The sequence below is a fragment of the Triturus cristatus genome, chromosome 3_2 (assembly GCF_964204655.1).
Source record: "Triturus cristatus chromosome 3_2, aTriCri1.1, whole genome shotgun sequence".
Classification (NCBI taxonomy): domain Eukaryota; kingdom Metazoa; phylum Chordata; class Amphibia; order Caudata; family Salamandridae; genus Triturus; species Triturus cristatus.
In genome coordinates this window covers 458,320,478-458,336,079 of record NC_140584.1, presented here as the reverse complement: position 1 = coordinate 458,336,079, position 15,602 = coordinate 458,320,478, and the positions used below count along the sequence as shown (strand labels likewise).

General features: G+C 45.2%; 1 long non-coding RNA gene across 1 annotated transcript in view; it reads right to left on the bottom strand.

The window, feature by feature from the left end:
• LOC146857537 (uncharacterized) overlaps window positions 1-15,602 on the bottom strand; it is a 136,120-nt gene that overhangs the window by 22,599 nt on the left and 97,919 nt on the right. The window contains exon 3 of the long non-coding RNA XR_014979585.1: window positions 14,358-14,565. This is a non-coding gene — a long non-coding RNA (uncharacterized LOC146857537). The remainder of the gene's footprint in view (window positions 1-14,357; window positions 14,566-15,602) is intronic.

Here is a 15,602-nt window from a genome sequence, read left to right as displayed (position 1 = left end):
AGCCGAATGGGCGTTGCACGCACAGGATTCTGTTTGGTCTTGCTGGTGTCACCTCCCCTCACCCCACCCCTTCGTGTGCCACCGTCCAGACTGCTGCATGTTCAGTAGACAGGCACACAGGATTCTTACGTTGCCACGGACTGGAGTGGGCTGAAGCTGAGGCCTGACAGTCAGCCCCATAACGGCCGCACTGCGCCCATTCCAAGAACCGTACCATACGTGCATCTGCATTACTAAACACAGCCAACAGTCGTATTTGGTGGTCGTTGTTGGCCGCAGTTTTTATTACTTATTACATACGTCACACTTGTACAACTCCCCTGGACACCCCCTTGGGGGCCGGGGTCATGAATCATTGTCACACATTATTACAAATTGGATGTCACACATTGTCAGCTAGACATCATAAATCACGGGTCATAAATCATTGTGTGTCATAAATCATTCAGCCACAATTGGTCCGTATTTTTGTTGCCATAAATCACTCTGCCTGATCGCCATAAATCATGGGACATAAATCATCAGTATGTCATAAATCGTTCTGTCACAAACTATCATAATTACGTTGTCATAAACCCTATGCACGAGCCGAGCTCTGAAAATATTTGGCAAGTAAATCACGCAACAGATATGTACAACTATGCAATTAGGAATGGATATTCTGTTCATGCAGGCTAGAGCCTTAGCCCCAACGGGCGGCTCCGTCTTATACACTTCAAGTTTCTGTACCGGGTGCACCACTTAAACTGCTTGCTTGGGGGCTGCGGACGGATTCCTTGTAGTGGTAGTGAATGGCTTTGCCCGCCCACAGCTAATTAGTAGACTAAGATATTCCAGGCTCTAACCGAAATGATTGGCCTGGAAGCGAAACCCCCCCCCCCCCCCCCCCCAAACTAGCCCTAATGCAATGCACAATAAATATACAACGGACGGCACGCAGGTATGCGTCTTTTGCGCCCTTGATGGCAAAGAGGAAGGTTGCCTGTATATAGGAGAAGAAACAGCATCCACTGTGAAAACGTGTCTCTGCGACCTATCACACTGTATGGAACAACCAGACACTTATTACCTCCTGCTCCCCCTTGCGAGCAGGCCATGAGACATATGGAATATCCTGTGTGAATACCTACTGGCACTACACTTGTTGTGCGCTGCGATCATTAGCAGAAGCAGGGTCCAGACTGCACTTCAATTACGCAGCTGAGGTCAATAGGTGACCGGACAGTATTTCGGCGCCAGACTTACATTAATGTGCTATTGTGTCTGCCAGGGTACTGTGGCGTTGGTCTGCTTGGCTGTGACTTTTTCAGACTATTGTCTGCTTCACCAACCTGATCAGCTGCTTATATTCTCTACTGAATTCTTTTTCTACTATAGTGCAATGCATTGTCCTGGGATATGTTTAATGTTTTGTTACATTAAATGTTGAAATCACTAAATAAAACATTAAAAGACTATGTTTAGATATGAATGCTAAAGTGTCTCCAAAATTCAAAAACAGTGTATTTCTTTAACGGGCAAAAGTGTTTCACCTTAGTGCATCGTATTTATTTACAGTGATGAACTAATAAACATTCATGCCACCCTCCTCTTGATGATAATGCCACAAGTAAACTATGAGGCAAGTCAATTATCACGTGTACCCTATATTCCTTGATTTATATTATTTTTTACGGAGCATATTCTAAACTCAGACACTTGAAGGTGCTCTCATATGTAATAATGAAGAAAAAGAAAGCTCTGTAAAGTAAAATATTTTCCTAGGATCACACAATTTGGAGTAGCAGAGAAGTCAAGAATGATACCAGGTTTCTGATTTCATTCAGCTGCTAGATAGGTATTGCCTATTTTTTACATTTAACGTCATTACTGTGTATTTAATTCTTTGTCAAACATAAAAGTTAAATCAAGCACACAAAAGGTGATGGAAGGAATGCTTGCAATTTGTTTAACTACTGGCAGTCGTTCGATGTAGCATCCTAAGCCATAGTTCTTTTGCTGACCAGCCACCTCAGTTTGGACCCAGCCATATGCAAATCAGTCAGGACCCTGATCCTTACGGGAACAGGTCAGCCCAAAGTGACAGGCCAGGTCCTCCCTGAACTGGTACGCAAGCAACCCAGGACCGGTTTCCCCTAGTTATGTGCTCATCAGCTGGGTATAGCCTGGTTCCAGTGACACAGTGAGCATGGGACCTACGTCTGGGCAAAACCGTGTCACTTAGGGCAGTACATCAAAAACAAACAAGCATTGGCATAGCCAATAGGTCTCGCTTTTGGGACCTTATAAGTATTTAGTTTTGCAGCACAATATCCTTAGTGCAACAACATCAGCTATTGCATGGCTAAACCTTGTACCTTATAGGTGTTTAGCCATGCAACAGTTTATGTTGTTGCACCAAGGATATTGTGCTGCATAACTAAATACTTATAAGGTTCCAAAAGAGAGACCTATTTGCTATGCCAATGCTTGTTTATTGTATTTTTCAGTGATTAATTATATGACATTACATTGAAAATGGTAGAGGTAAAGAGTTTTACCCTTGGATTCAAAATTTAAAACACACTCGTTCACAAATGCACTCTTAATAGCAATTCACCATGCATACAATGTACATATTGGATAAGCCCCCCATCATAAAGTGATGTGCCACCAAATTAGAAATTTAACATCAGAGGCTTTAATTACAAAGAAAGAAAATCACATCATAAAACCACCATTATTTGCACCCTTAAAAAACATTCGATAATCTGAAATTCATGTGCAACATACAATATACAATATAACAAACAATATGTACAATGTTAGAAAACCTCACATCAGAATAATAAACAGTGTTTACAATGTTAACAAATCTCACATCAAAATATTTTAAAAAGGGACCCCTCTGGTCCTAACGGGGAGACCCTATTGCACAGCCTCATAAGTACTGTTGCATAACCTGATACCTCTGTTTACTTTACATTGAAAATTGCCACCCATTATTTTATTTAACTTGATCTACTGGGTCTTTTTATTTTTTTCACACTGTTCTGGCGTTTACATTATTATCTCGGACAATTTATTTGTCTTTTTAAATAATGTGCAAATGAAAATGGCATAATGGGAATTGTACTGATTGCTGAACAAACAAAATAGAAATAAACACTTGGGGATTCGCCTTTCATATAAAAACAGAGACGATCCGTCCTTCGAGGAAAAGAAGTATCTTTATTTGTGTCGCAGATTCAAAACGGCTGGAGTGTACTGGGGGGTTTGGAGGCCGGAAATGTAGCGCGTGCTGGGGGCTCGGAAACGATGGGTACGTCTTCACTTGAGAGTAGGGCCCCTTGGAAGGACGGGGGAGTCCTCACTTTAGAACCGGACGAAGTAAACCCGAGAGGGAAATTAAAATACAGAAATAATAATGATTAGAGAATATACTGATTGTCTGCGAAATGAACTTTCTGGCTTACAACTCATTTGATAGCTTTTTATTCAAGTTGGTCATTTGAGTAAACAAGGTGAGGCAGGTGAGGTCACAGGTGAGTACAGTATTAATATTGTGAGTGTTCGCCCAACGCTGGATGTCCAGCCATGGGTAAGATCTTTGATGTACGAGCAGAGTTTCTGGCTGGGCCCTGCGTGCTTGATTCTTGCTAAGCAGTAAGCACGCTTCTGGGGGCGGCCTTCTCTTAAATTGCGCTCAAATCGGAGTAGTGTAACCGCAGGGCGCGTTTAATCAAACGAGCATTCGGGTCAATAGCGGCATCTGAAATATACAGCCGCCCTGGGTTTCTGTGCTCATTTGGGATACAGTACAGAAAAGGCTTCGCATTAAGGGGCAAATTTATGTTTCCTGGCGCATCCCTGCAACTCAGCAGGGATGCGCCAGGAAAGATGCGTCACGCAAGTTTACCCTTGCGCCACCACAGATGCGCCGCATTACAATGCAGCGCATCATGGCGCAAGGATAAACATCGCATCTGATGGCATAAGGGCGGCGCATTGCTGGAGTCGTGTCGCAAGCACAACGCAACTCCAGCAATGCTCAGGGGCTGCCCATACCAACATGCTGCGTCATGCCTTATGCCTGCTTCAAGCAGGCGCAGGGTTTTGACGCAGCAGCGTCGGAAAAGTGACTCAGTGAAATCTTGTAGATTTCACTGCGTCACTTTTCCGAGGCTTTTTCCGACGGGACGCCCACCCTGCATACATTAAACCTGACGCAGGTTTAATGTAGCGCAGGGCTTTACAACGTGACGCATCTCCCTAGGTGTGTCACGTTGTAAATAAGGCGCAACATGGCGCATGGTTTACGCCGCCGCTGCGTCACAGAAGTGACGCAACGGCGGCGTAAATGTCTCGCAAGGGGCTTGTAAATCTGCCCCCAAGTTCCCCCTGCCACGCCGCTGCTTTCCGACTGGGTTGTTTAGTCAATTCCTTCTGTCCATACTGTTAATTCGCAGCTCCCAGAGGCGGAAGAAGTGTGATTTTAAGCGTCGTATAAAAAACATTGTAGTAATATTTCATTCAATGGGCGCCTGACATATGGGTTCCTGAGTCTCCTTCTATCTCGTCACTGCAGACACTAATCCCCTCGGCAAACCACCCACATTTCTTGTGATGTCGTATTCAGAACTGGGGCGACCCTGGATGGTACAAATTGTTTGACGGGTACAGTGGAAGGGGGGGAGAGAGTTTGCAGACTTCAACCACTGCATGTACTAAAAGGTTTTAGCACCAGGGTGAAAATGGAAAAAAACTGAGCGTGGCTCTACTGTTAAACATACATAGCACTATTTTGCTTACAAACAATTTTACCTACATCACAGTTTGGCAACAAAATATAGTCAATTAAAGCCCTTTAAAAGGTAACATAAACTTACACTATTTCTTATCCTCGTGCAGTAAAAATAATGCAGCAAGTATTATATTTTCTGCCTCCAAAAATATAAAAATGTTAAAGTATAGGAAAATTGTGTTCTCGACTACTTATATATATATTATAGATTTATACACAGAACAAATGTGCAACCAATTTCTGCACGGTTGCCTTAGTGCAAATACCATTCATCCACTTAACGGTGCAAATAGTGCGAACTGATTTGCCTCGGTCATGTCATGTTGCACCAGTGCACGCGGCATCCTCCCGCCCTGCGGTATTTGTCTATAAATGTTACTCGTCTTTGCTGCAAGAACACAGGAGGCACCGTGAAGCCCTTTTCTGAGATGTTTAGGACGAACTGGACAGCTTCCATTACTGTTCCAATTTCTATGTATATTGAGTATTGAGTATATGTTGCCTGGGACGTCGCTTGGCCAACAAGAGAGTGTGCGTATTTTTGTTTGTGTGTGTAAAAATCCGCCAGACACCTCACTATGCCCGACTGAAATCACCCGTACCCATCAATTTACCAGAAAAATAAATGTTTTAGGGGGTGTAAATCCCCCCACACACCAAAACCCCTAAACTAGGCCCCTGCATGCTACATTCTTGACCCGGATATGGTCTTTTATTTACCCTCCTCTGTAAGAGTTGCCCCCACCTGCAGTGTTTTGACCCGTGTGTTTTGCTTTCATTTTGCAGAAGGTGCAGCTGCCTGGCACTGTTCTGTATAAGGTGTGGCAGGCAGCCCCAGTGAGAACTGCCGAGCGCGTGCCAAATAGGGTGACCAACTGGCATTGGTGCGAATTCAGGACGGTGAGTGTAAAAATTCAGGACAAAGGGTCAAAATTCAGGACACAAATTCAGGACAGGAGGTCAAAATTCAGGACAATAGGTACGTTTTACAGACACATCAGAGGAGGTCGCGCAATAGTATATACGTAAGCCCATCCATATCCAAACATATTCAACCATTTGCAAACCTATCCATCATGTATCCTTCCATCTATCATTTAAACTCATCCATCCCTTCATCCATCCCTTCACTCATCCATCCATTATCCATCCATCCACCCTTTCACCCTATCCATCTGTACACTCATGCATCCACTCTTCTACCCATCCATTCACTCATCCATCCAGCCATTTACCCTTTCACCCATCCAGCCATCCTTTCACTTACTCATCCATCCACTCAGTCACTCATCCTTCCACCCATCCACCCTTTCAGTCATCCATCCATCCTCCCTTTCTCTCCCTAACAACCCTTTCACTTAGCCATCCTTCCTCCCATCCATCCACCCACCCATCCATCTACTCATCCACTCATGAATCCATCCATTGACCCTATCACTCATCCATCCTTTCGCTCATCCATCTATCCTTTCACTCCTTCACTTATCTATCCATCCTTTTGTCCATCTACCCTACCTTTCACTCACTCATCCATCCTTACATCCACCCATTCCTCATCTCTCCATCCATTCACCCTTGCACTTATCAATTAATCAATCCATCCATCATTTCACTCATCCATCCACCCACTCACTCATCATCCACCTTTTCACTCATCCATACTTTCACTCATCCATCCACCCTTTTACCTATCCAGCTACCCTTCCACCCATACATCCAGCTATTTACCTTTTCTCTCATCCATCCTTCCACTCACTCATCAATCCATCCATCCTCTCTCATTATCCATCTATTCAATCTATCATTCATCCATTCGCCCTTTCACTTATTCATCCAGCCATCCACCCATCCCTTCACTTACTCACTCGCCCACCTTTTCATTTTAATTTTGAGCTGAGCCTTTTTGAGAAGAGGCCCATCAAGAACTTAACCCTCGCTGCAGGAGCCATTCCAGGACTGGGACAGGATCCACCACGGGGGGGGGGGGTCAGGAGCCATCACAGGGGTGGGGGCAAGAGCCATCACTGGGGGGGGGGGGGGCAGGAGCCATCACAGCAGGGGGAACGGGATCCACCAGGGTGGGCATGCAGTATTCTAGTATCATCTTGGTCTCTTCCAGGGTGGGGTAGGGCTCCTCACCCCCTCCTGGACAGGACAATGAGAAGACAGGCTCTCTTTCCAAAATGTTAGTTTTGCCATCCCCCACTGTGATGTACAGTAAGCCTGGGCAAAGCACTATGCTATGCTCGCGTAGTTTGCGAAGTTCGCGCTACTTCGCACTACGCGAATTGCACGTAGCACAGTGCAAACACGCGTAGCGCAGCGTAGCGGTCATTTTTTGCTGGCTCGCCGTCCTCAACGTCAAGTTGGCGACCGAGAGCAAGCAAAATGACATCCTGGCGAGACTTTTTCCTCGTTCGCGATCAGCAACCTCAAGTTGCCGATCGCGAGCGTTAAAAATAAACCACCTGACGAGATTCTCAACGCGGGGAGGTCAGGTTTCTCATTGCGAGTGGTCGCGTATGCTCGCGACCGCTCGCGATGAGAAACTACCAGTCCGCGTTGAGAAAACTGCCGCTCGAGTAAAAATCTACAGAAAACTACAGCTCGCACTGTGCAAGATGCCGTTTTCAATGATTGCACAGTGCCGGATGCTTGTCCGCACTGTGCAATCATTGAAAACGGCATCTTGCACAGTGCGAACAGGGTACTACGCAGTTCGCGAAGTGCTATGCGTAGCTCGCGTAGTGCGAAGTGACTTTGCGTAGCTACGCGTAGCGCTGCTTCGCAAACTACGCCCAGGATAATGTACAGTACTTAAAGGAGATACTCCACGAGAACTGATTTAACTGATTGTCCTCCATACTTTGTTAATCAGTGTGGGTGCGATTGTGCCATTTCTTTATTTTATTACATTATGGACTGCATGCTTGAAGAACCGAGGTTTGCTTAAAGTTTAGTGACAGTAATTAAGCTCTGTGACGAGAACCACCACGTGCTGCCTCGTGTAATCAGGGCCGGTTCTAGGACGTTTGGGGCCCTGGGCAGAAAGGGAATGTGTGAGGCCCCTCTAAATTGCAGACACATGGCCATTCAGGGCTGTTTGCATCTTAATAGATGCCCCTGCGCCTGAAGCTTCAGCCCCCCCTCTCAGTCACCTTCAAACACCTCTTAACAGCTCATTAAGGGCGGAAGGTGTGAGGGTTGCCATCCCGCTGTGCCTCTCCAATGCTGCTGGGTATCTGAGCTTTGGTACTGCATCGGAGTCTGTTACACCCGACCTCAACGGCATCGGAGTCAGGCCCGGCTCCAGGAATTTTTATATGGGTGGGCCAAGGGTGCATTTGGGTGCGCCACTGCGGGCTCGATTTGTCGCATATATGTCTGAGCAGGCCTGCTTCAGGGCCCTCCTTTATCGCTTCTTAGTCTTACAAGGCCCAGTAAATCACACTCTTTTCCAAATCTCTTTCTAAATATTATCACTCTCAAAAACTGTTTTTTCTATGTAATTTTCCTTTGATGGGAAGAGGAGGTTTCTGAGGTGGTAGTATCAGGCAAGTGACACTACTTGGGCTCCCTCTGTTCGAGCCTTCATGGAGGATCCCTCTTCATTACTACCTCCACCTGGCCCCAGACTCCGCAACGCACTGCCTTGCAGGCTTGATTATCCACTACTCCTCTCCAGTGCACCTTATCTCACAGCTGACCTTGGGCCCCAGCCCCATATCAGGCATCATCAGGCTCCACTTTCATTTTTCCCGGTAAAAACAGTAAAATCACCTTCAAACTTAAAACATTGAATATAGCAGTAAATATAATTAGCATGCCCTTTAAAGTATGTTCCACAGTAGCCCTTATGACCCGACTGCTAATTAAATAAACAAAAACAGAAAGGCCATGACAGGGCCGGCTTTAGCGCTGATGCGAAAGTCTTTTTTGGCGCCGCACCAATAATCACTGCCATACGCCACAAGTGCCCCTCTGCTCCCCATAGCCCCTCCCCCTCATGACCTCCTCCTCAGATTCCCTCACTGCCACCCTCTACCAATGCCCCTCATTTCTCTGTAGCCCCTCCCCCTCATGACCTTCTCCTCAGAATCCCTCACTACCATCCTCCAGCAGTGCCCCTCATCTCTCCCTAGCTCCCCCTCCTCCCCCCTCCACCCATGACCTCTTCCTCGGATTCCCTCACTGCCACCCTCCAACAGTGCCCCTCATCGCTCCATAGCCACTCCCACTACCTCCTCCTCGGATTCCCTCACTGCCACCCTCCAACAGTGCCCCTCATCGCTTCATAGCCCCTCCCACTACCTCCTCCTTCGATTCCCTCACTGCCACCCTCCAACAGTGCCCCTCCGCTTTACGTAGCCACTCTCTCATATGCATTTCATTTGTTGTGTAGCGCTACTCATATCAGTGTAGTGTGTGTCAGTACTTTACACCACGCACACATTATACAGAGACAACAAATCATACAAGTATGTAATTCAGCCTACTGGGAATGTCACATAAGCCAATGAGGATTACATGGTGTACGAATCACGTCATCCATACTGGTGGGCAGTTATTTTAAGAGGGTTTGGTCTGGAGAAGCCCAAACTCAGGATTTAAAGAGTACTCCAGTGGTTAGGGGTTGGCTTTACTGATAAAAATGTATATCTGACCAAACATACTCATTTTAGCAACATTAGAATAATGAAAGACTGGGGAAGTTCTAACTATATCACAAAACAAAAAACGCGAAGTTCTAACTATACCATTCAGGTTTGCATGCAGCTCTTTGAAGACAGTTCATTGGTCACTGTCCTATGTTAGGATTGTAACTTCTGAACTGCAAGTAACACAAGGATCTCTGTCACAATGACAGTAACCCACTGAGATTCCGCATAAAATACAGTTCATCTGCATTTAAAACTACTAACAGAGAAATGATTGCTCTCTCCAGCAGGATCATTAATAGCCAGCGTTATCTGGGCATTTTTTTTATTGTCCTATTGTTATCCTGCATCAGCCATGATAACGATAAAAACGGATTAAATGAAGCACACACGAAGTACAGATCCTGCTGGGCCTGTGCAGATTTTAAAAAGAAAAACAAATAGTGACACATTCTCCTACCTACTCCATTAGTCAAACTTAGTGTCGCAGCCTGATCTGATATGCAGCTGCAGGGGTTGGGAAAGGTGAATAAAAATAAACAAACTTATTTTCTCCTGCGCTGCATAGAAAAAGAATGTCCACGCAGCAGGACAGTAGGCAAAGGTTACCGCGGCCAAAGAAAGGATTTGTCGCCTTTCGCCATGCCCCTGGTGGAGCTGAAGGGGTGAAAAAATAAACAAAGCCTCGCTAACATGTAAATGGTCTTTTAAAGACCTGTGAAGTACTCGGGTACAACTGCGATAATCTCAAAAAATGGCTGTGTGTGCGCGCATGGGGGCACACACACAAAGGGGGAGGTGTGGGGGGGGGGCTTTGAAGCACTTGAGCCCCATGGCGTTGCGCGCCTCCCTTCAAGCCCTCACTGCAAGGGCCAAGGCTCCAGTTTACAAGACACATACATTTAGGGTGGTGCGACCGGTGCCTGGTTAAAATTACGGACAAATAGCGTCCGTTAAAGAATCCTTCACGGACAACGGACAGACGGCCGAAATTACGGACTGTCCGTGAAATTTACGGACGGTTGGTCACCCTAGTGCCAAACTGTAACTACATCTAAAATAGGCGGATAGTGCGGCACTGATCTACAGCGCTGAGGTGCGTCCATTCATTAAAATGGTATCAGCCGAGAGGCACTGGTGAACCGGGTTCTGCTCCGCGGTTCTGCTGAGAAGTGTCCCTACTGTACCAGATTAATTGCAGCAGCGATGACAGGAAGCGCCCTCAGCGGCCAAAAGCCCAACAAAAGTGCCACCAATGGTGACAGGCGTGGCATCGTCTCACAGCATCAAAGTGAAGATACCAAAGCCCGAATATCTATGTGTCTCGTGCCTCGCTCCCCAGGAAGGGCCCACCTGACAAGGTGCACAAACCTGTGTTTTATACGCCAAGCACTACTTTATACTATGTGATATGTTGTTAATGTTTACATGGTTATAAGTACCAAGAATAATACACGAATAACCAAATAAAATAGAAGTTGAACATTTATTTGCATAGGAGGTGGAACATTTCATAACGCCATCCTCCTCACTGTCCCTGTAAACAAGTCACGGCAGACCCAGGAAATGGGGGAGAGGGGGGGTGTATACTGAAGTAAGAACAGCACCTTCCATATCTTTCAACTTGAAGAAGAAAACACAATTCAAGTCCTCCAATATGTTGTAATCCATAATTCGAGTAATTCTGTAATTCCAATGAAATATGAAATTTCAAATTACAAGATCCCCAGTGAGAGAGAGAGAGGCCTACCATTTGGGGTAAACCTGACACACAAACAGGCCTTGTAATTTTACTATCTGCAGTTTAAGAGCGCCCACCCCTGAGAGTCAAATTGAATTTATGAATTTGAGAAAAATCAAAAGCAAAAAAATACATTAGTATAGGTGGCACATTCTCAGTAACAGAGCGCATCTGAAATTCAAACTATTCCCCAAGAAAAGGGGCAGTGTAGGAACGACACTCTTTGTTAAGGACTGTCCAAAATGCAGTACCTGCTCGGAGAGAACTGGTCGGCGTGTCCGGCTGAACTCCTTCGTCGTCACTGCCAGGGTGAATCTGGATACCAGGCCTCAAACGTCAATAATCCATGTCCTCATGCTGTTTGTGGAGGCAGGTTTGTTTTGTTGTCGGTCTGTGACAAGCAGCGGTGGCAGCTGACTTGTTTCACAGAGACAGCACTGTGAAGTTTCGGTCTGAAGTGTGGGGGTTTTGAAGCGACACCGCTCCCCGTCCGACCGCCAGTCCCCCAGCAACGAGGCCAGCTCTCTCCGCTTGTCACCTCCTTCCCATGTTAGCTTCCAACGGCCGTAAATTGGACTCTTAGATACGGGCTATAGAACAGCGCCATGAAGTCGCAAGATCCTGGCAGAAACTCTATGTGTAAACGGATTTGTGTTAGACCACGCTTTAATGCACGGATGCATTTCTTTAGCATGTGCGGCAAATTGGATATGATTAAGTCTCTGTAACCCCTCTTGACATCTACCTGTCAACCAAACTGTCCTTCGCAGGGCACTGGTGTCAAACACCAGGTATGTTTTATTTTGTTAGGCTGCTATAGCGCCTCTCAAACCCACGGAAGGGCTGTCTAATTTATTTCTGCGTCCATCTCGTGTTTGACTATGGAGATTGCCTGGTGTAACACGGACGTCGTTTTCCAGCAACCTATTTTTTGAACGACTGGAAATATTAAACGCTACAAGTACACATTTCAGAACTTACGCTCAAGGGGATGGCCTTATGGCCAGAGTTGCCGACTGTGGAGGTCGAAAACCAGGTTCGAGCTTCGGCGTCCGCACAGCATCCTGTGATTGTGGGCAAATCACTGAATCTCCCCGTGCCTAACAAACAAACAAATAACAAGCATTGAAAGCGTGCGTCATCGCGATCGCTCTGAAAGCGAAAGTGATCGCGATGACGCACGAGTTTTCAAAGTGCTGCTGAAGGCTAGCGGTTCGTGCGTGCATGGTCGCGTGAACGCAAGCGCTAGGCCGGCCAGCAGCACTTTGAAAATCGCATATACAAAATGTCTCTCCGAGCCAGCGCATGTGCTGGGCTCAGCGAGACCTAAAAAGGTGATGGAAGGAATGCTACAATTTGCAATAGTTCGGGGTAGCACTCCAACCCATCGTTCTTTTGCTCACCATGCCACCTCCGTTTGGACCCAGCCATGTGCAAATCACCTCATTGCACGTGGAGCTAGAACGTAGCTGCTGGCAGAAGCAACAATAAATCTTAGAAGCCACATTAAATCTCAGATTGTTTTGGGTCCAGGGTCTAAGAGGGCCTCAAATTGAGCTAGAGCCAGGTATCTTGCTGGAGCCTGGCTCGAGCAGTGGCTTAACAAAACTACCCGCAGCCCCAAGGGTACGGAGGGCCCGAGCTCCACAAGGTCTCCCCCGGCACGGTGAACAGGCCTTTGAACTCCTTACTGGGTCCGTAGCGTGGGGGGCCCACTCCATGCACTTTGCAGGGGGGGCCCCCACAAGTTTCGTTACGCCACTGATTTAAGAAAGTGATTGCCCCAATTGATTGGGAAATGGTTGGGATATACGTGACCATGCTTTGCACTGGGTTGTAAATTGTTTCTCCATTGCACCCATTTACAGCACCGCTGCAATAATAACATTGCCCAATAACATTATTTAGTACAGGCATTTCTCGTGTGGTGAGGATTGTCAAAATCCTCCAATTTCAACCCGGCTTTCTGAACCATAATAAATGTGTGACAAATCAATCTATTCACATTATTTGATTCCCCAAGCGTTGAAGGGATATAACCGGTGTCAAAGTATTAAATACCATTAGAACTTATAATAACCATAAGTTAAAACAGTTAGAAACTATTGAAAACTCATTCTACTGACTTAAAGATGCTGCAACCAGTAAACTCAATAGCCATCAATCAGTTCACATTATTTGAATCCAAAGCAAGGAACTGATATTGCTTTTTTCATAGTTTGCAGCAAAGTTAGGGCAGGTAAAGATGAAGAGAAAATGCCTGATACTAGCTGAAACACTGAGCCCACTAGAATCAGTATCCATAATTCTATGATAAATGTGTATCAAGACAATCAGTTCACAGTATTTGGAGGTGTTAGCATTTGTTGAGATAAATGCTAACTTTAGGGCCCTCGAAACAAATTAAGGGTTAAATTCCGATTCCTGTGCAAACACGTGTTTGCACTTATTATTAGTCCTGCGCAATTTTCCCCAGATACATTCTGGAAGGTCAAACCTGTCAAAATTTATCAGGAATTTGGTGTTTTTAAAATCATTGCTGAATGTTATGATCCATTTCCTATTAAAAACTTGGAAAAGGAGGTATTTACAATTGGTAGTAAATACCTCAACCTGGGGTAATGTTTTTTACCACATGTGTAAATACCACACTCTATTCCCACAAACATGTAATGGGGACCTAAGAGTGCACAGCTTCGTTTGCAATCTATGTATTCCTTATGTTTAATTACATGTAAGGTATGTTTGTTCATTAGTTCATATTACAGAAATTACTAAATATATATATAGACCTTAATTATCCATTAAATGTAGGTTCGTATAGTGCTAAAATTAACATAGTGATTTACATTTACAGCAAGCTGATGTACATATGTGTTTGGGCCACAGAACAAATACATACAATGTCATTTACATTCGTATGATCAAAGCCAAGATGAGTTATTACTTTTGAACGTAGAATTTGCCCATTCATTTTATACTAAAGGTTATGATATAACTGTGATATCACTTCCTGTGACACCACTTCCTGTGGTGCCACACCATGTGACATAATTGATCTGTGTCTCTATGTTTCGAGATTAGCTTTGGGTTCTTTCTGATCTGGCTGCTTTCTGAAATCTTCAAGGAAATTGCAATTTACCTTGTGACATTCCCTTTAAAAACTACGGCTTACCATGCAAATTGTGTGTTTGCCATCATTCTTTGACAGTTTCCCTCCACAAATGGAATCTGGATTGGTAAAGTGCTTGTGACACACTGTAGGAGTTTGGGTAAAACAGGCGAATCACAACTGGGCTGGAAAAAAAACACCTCTCCGTAACACCATACTAGCCAGAAACAGAAATAGCAAGTATGTAGCTGCGAGCAGGAAACGCAGGGGCCTGCAATGAAAATAAAATATTCATGTAAGGCTGAACATGCAAACAAGGAAATTCTTACCATTACGGGTGTATTTGCATACCTAGTACAACATTTAAATACACCTTAAGTGGAATACATTTGCTGTGCCTCAGGATCTTACAATGCCAATGTTAGTCTCACACGCATTACTTACACATTTTATTAATCTAGACAAAGTTGGAATTGGTTAAAAATTGAACCACACTTGTGTAGCAGTAAGCTCAGCAGTAGGGGCATTATGTTCAGGTGGAGGGTTCTGGTTTGCTTGCTGTAACTGAACTGTTTACATTCTAATAAAGATATTACACTTTGTCTTAAACTCATTTGCCCTTTCAGTATATTTAACTCAAGTTTCTTTGTTTCTTTTTAGTTTTGCTTCAACTGTAATGTGCCCTGTTAGCTTTTATGAATGATGTCTTCAACACCTCAGACCTTAGAATAGGTAAGATGGGAGAAGCTGCCAGAACCTCCACCCAGGAGTTGTCACAAAATATACAATTGTGCATGGGTGACTGTTAATAAAGGGAATGTTTTTTTAATATGAGAGTGAGTTATGTATGATGTCACTTAGAACTCCAAGGTGAAAATATCTCCCTTAATCATATTTCACCAAACGTTATGCTGTACATGTCCACCCAAATCCTTTGGTCCTGCTTCCACAATTTATGCAGTGACATCCCATGCTACCCAGTTCAATGCCCACTCTCCCCATTTTCACATTGAGAGCGGAGGGCCGGCACCAAGCTGACAGCGGATGTGTGAAAGCCGCTTATAAGCTAGGCGTTATTTTCCTCTCAACGTGAGTCTGTAGAACCTGCGCTGATGGGAGAAGTCATTTGGCGCAGGCAGAGCCCCACCTGCTCCTCTTGCCTCCCTTGGGTCTGTGGAGACCCAGGAGAGGCGGGAGAAGGCAGATAAGACATCACCACACTCGGAAGTCGGGAGATCCGCGTAGTGAGCCACCCGGGGTACATCCGTGTAATCCCTCACCCGTATATACCACTAGGTACATCCTCTG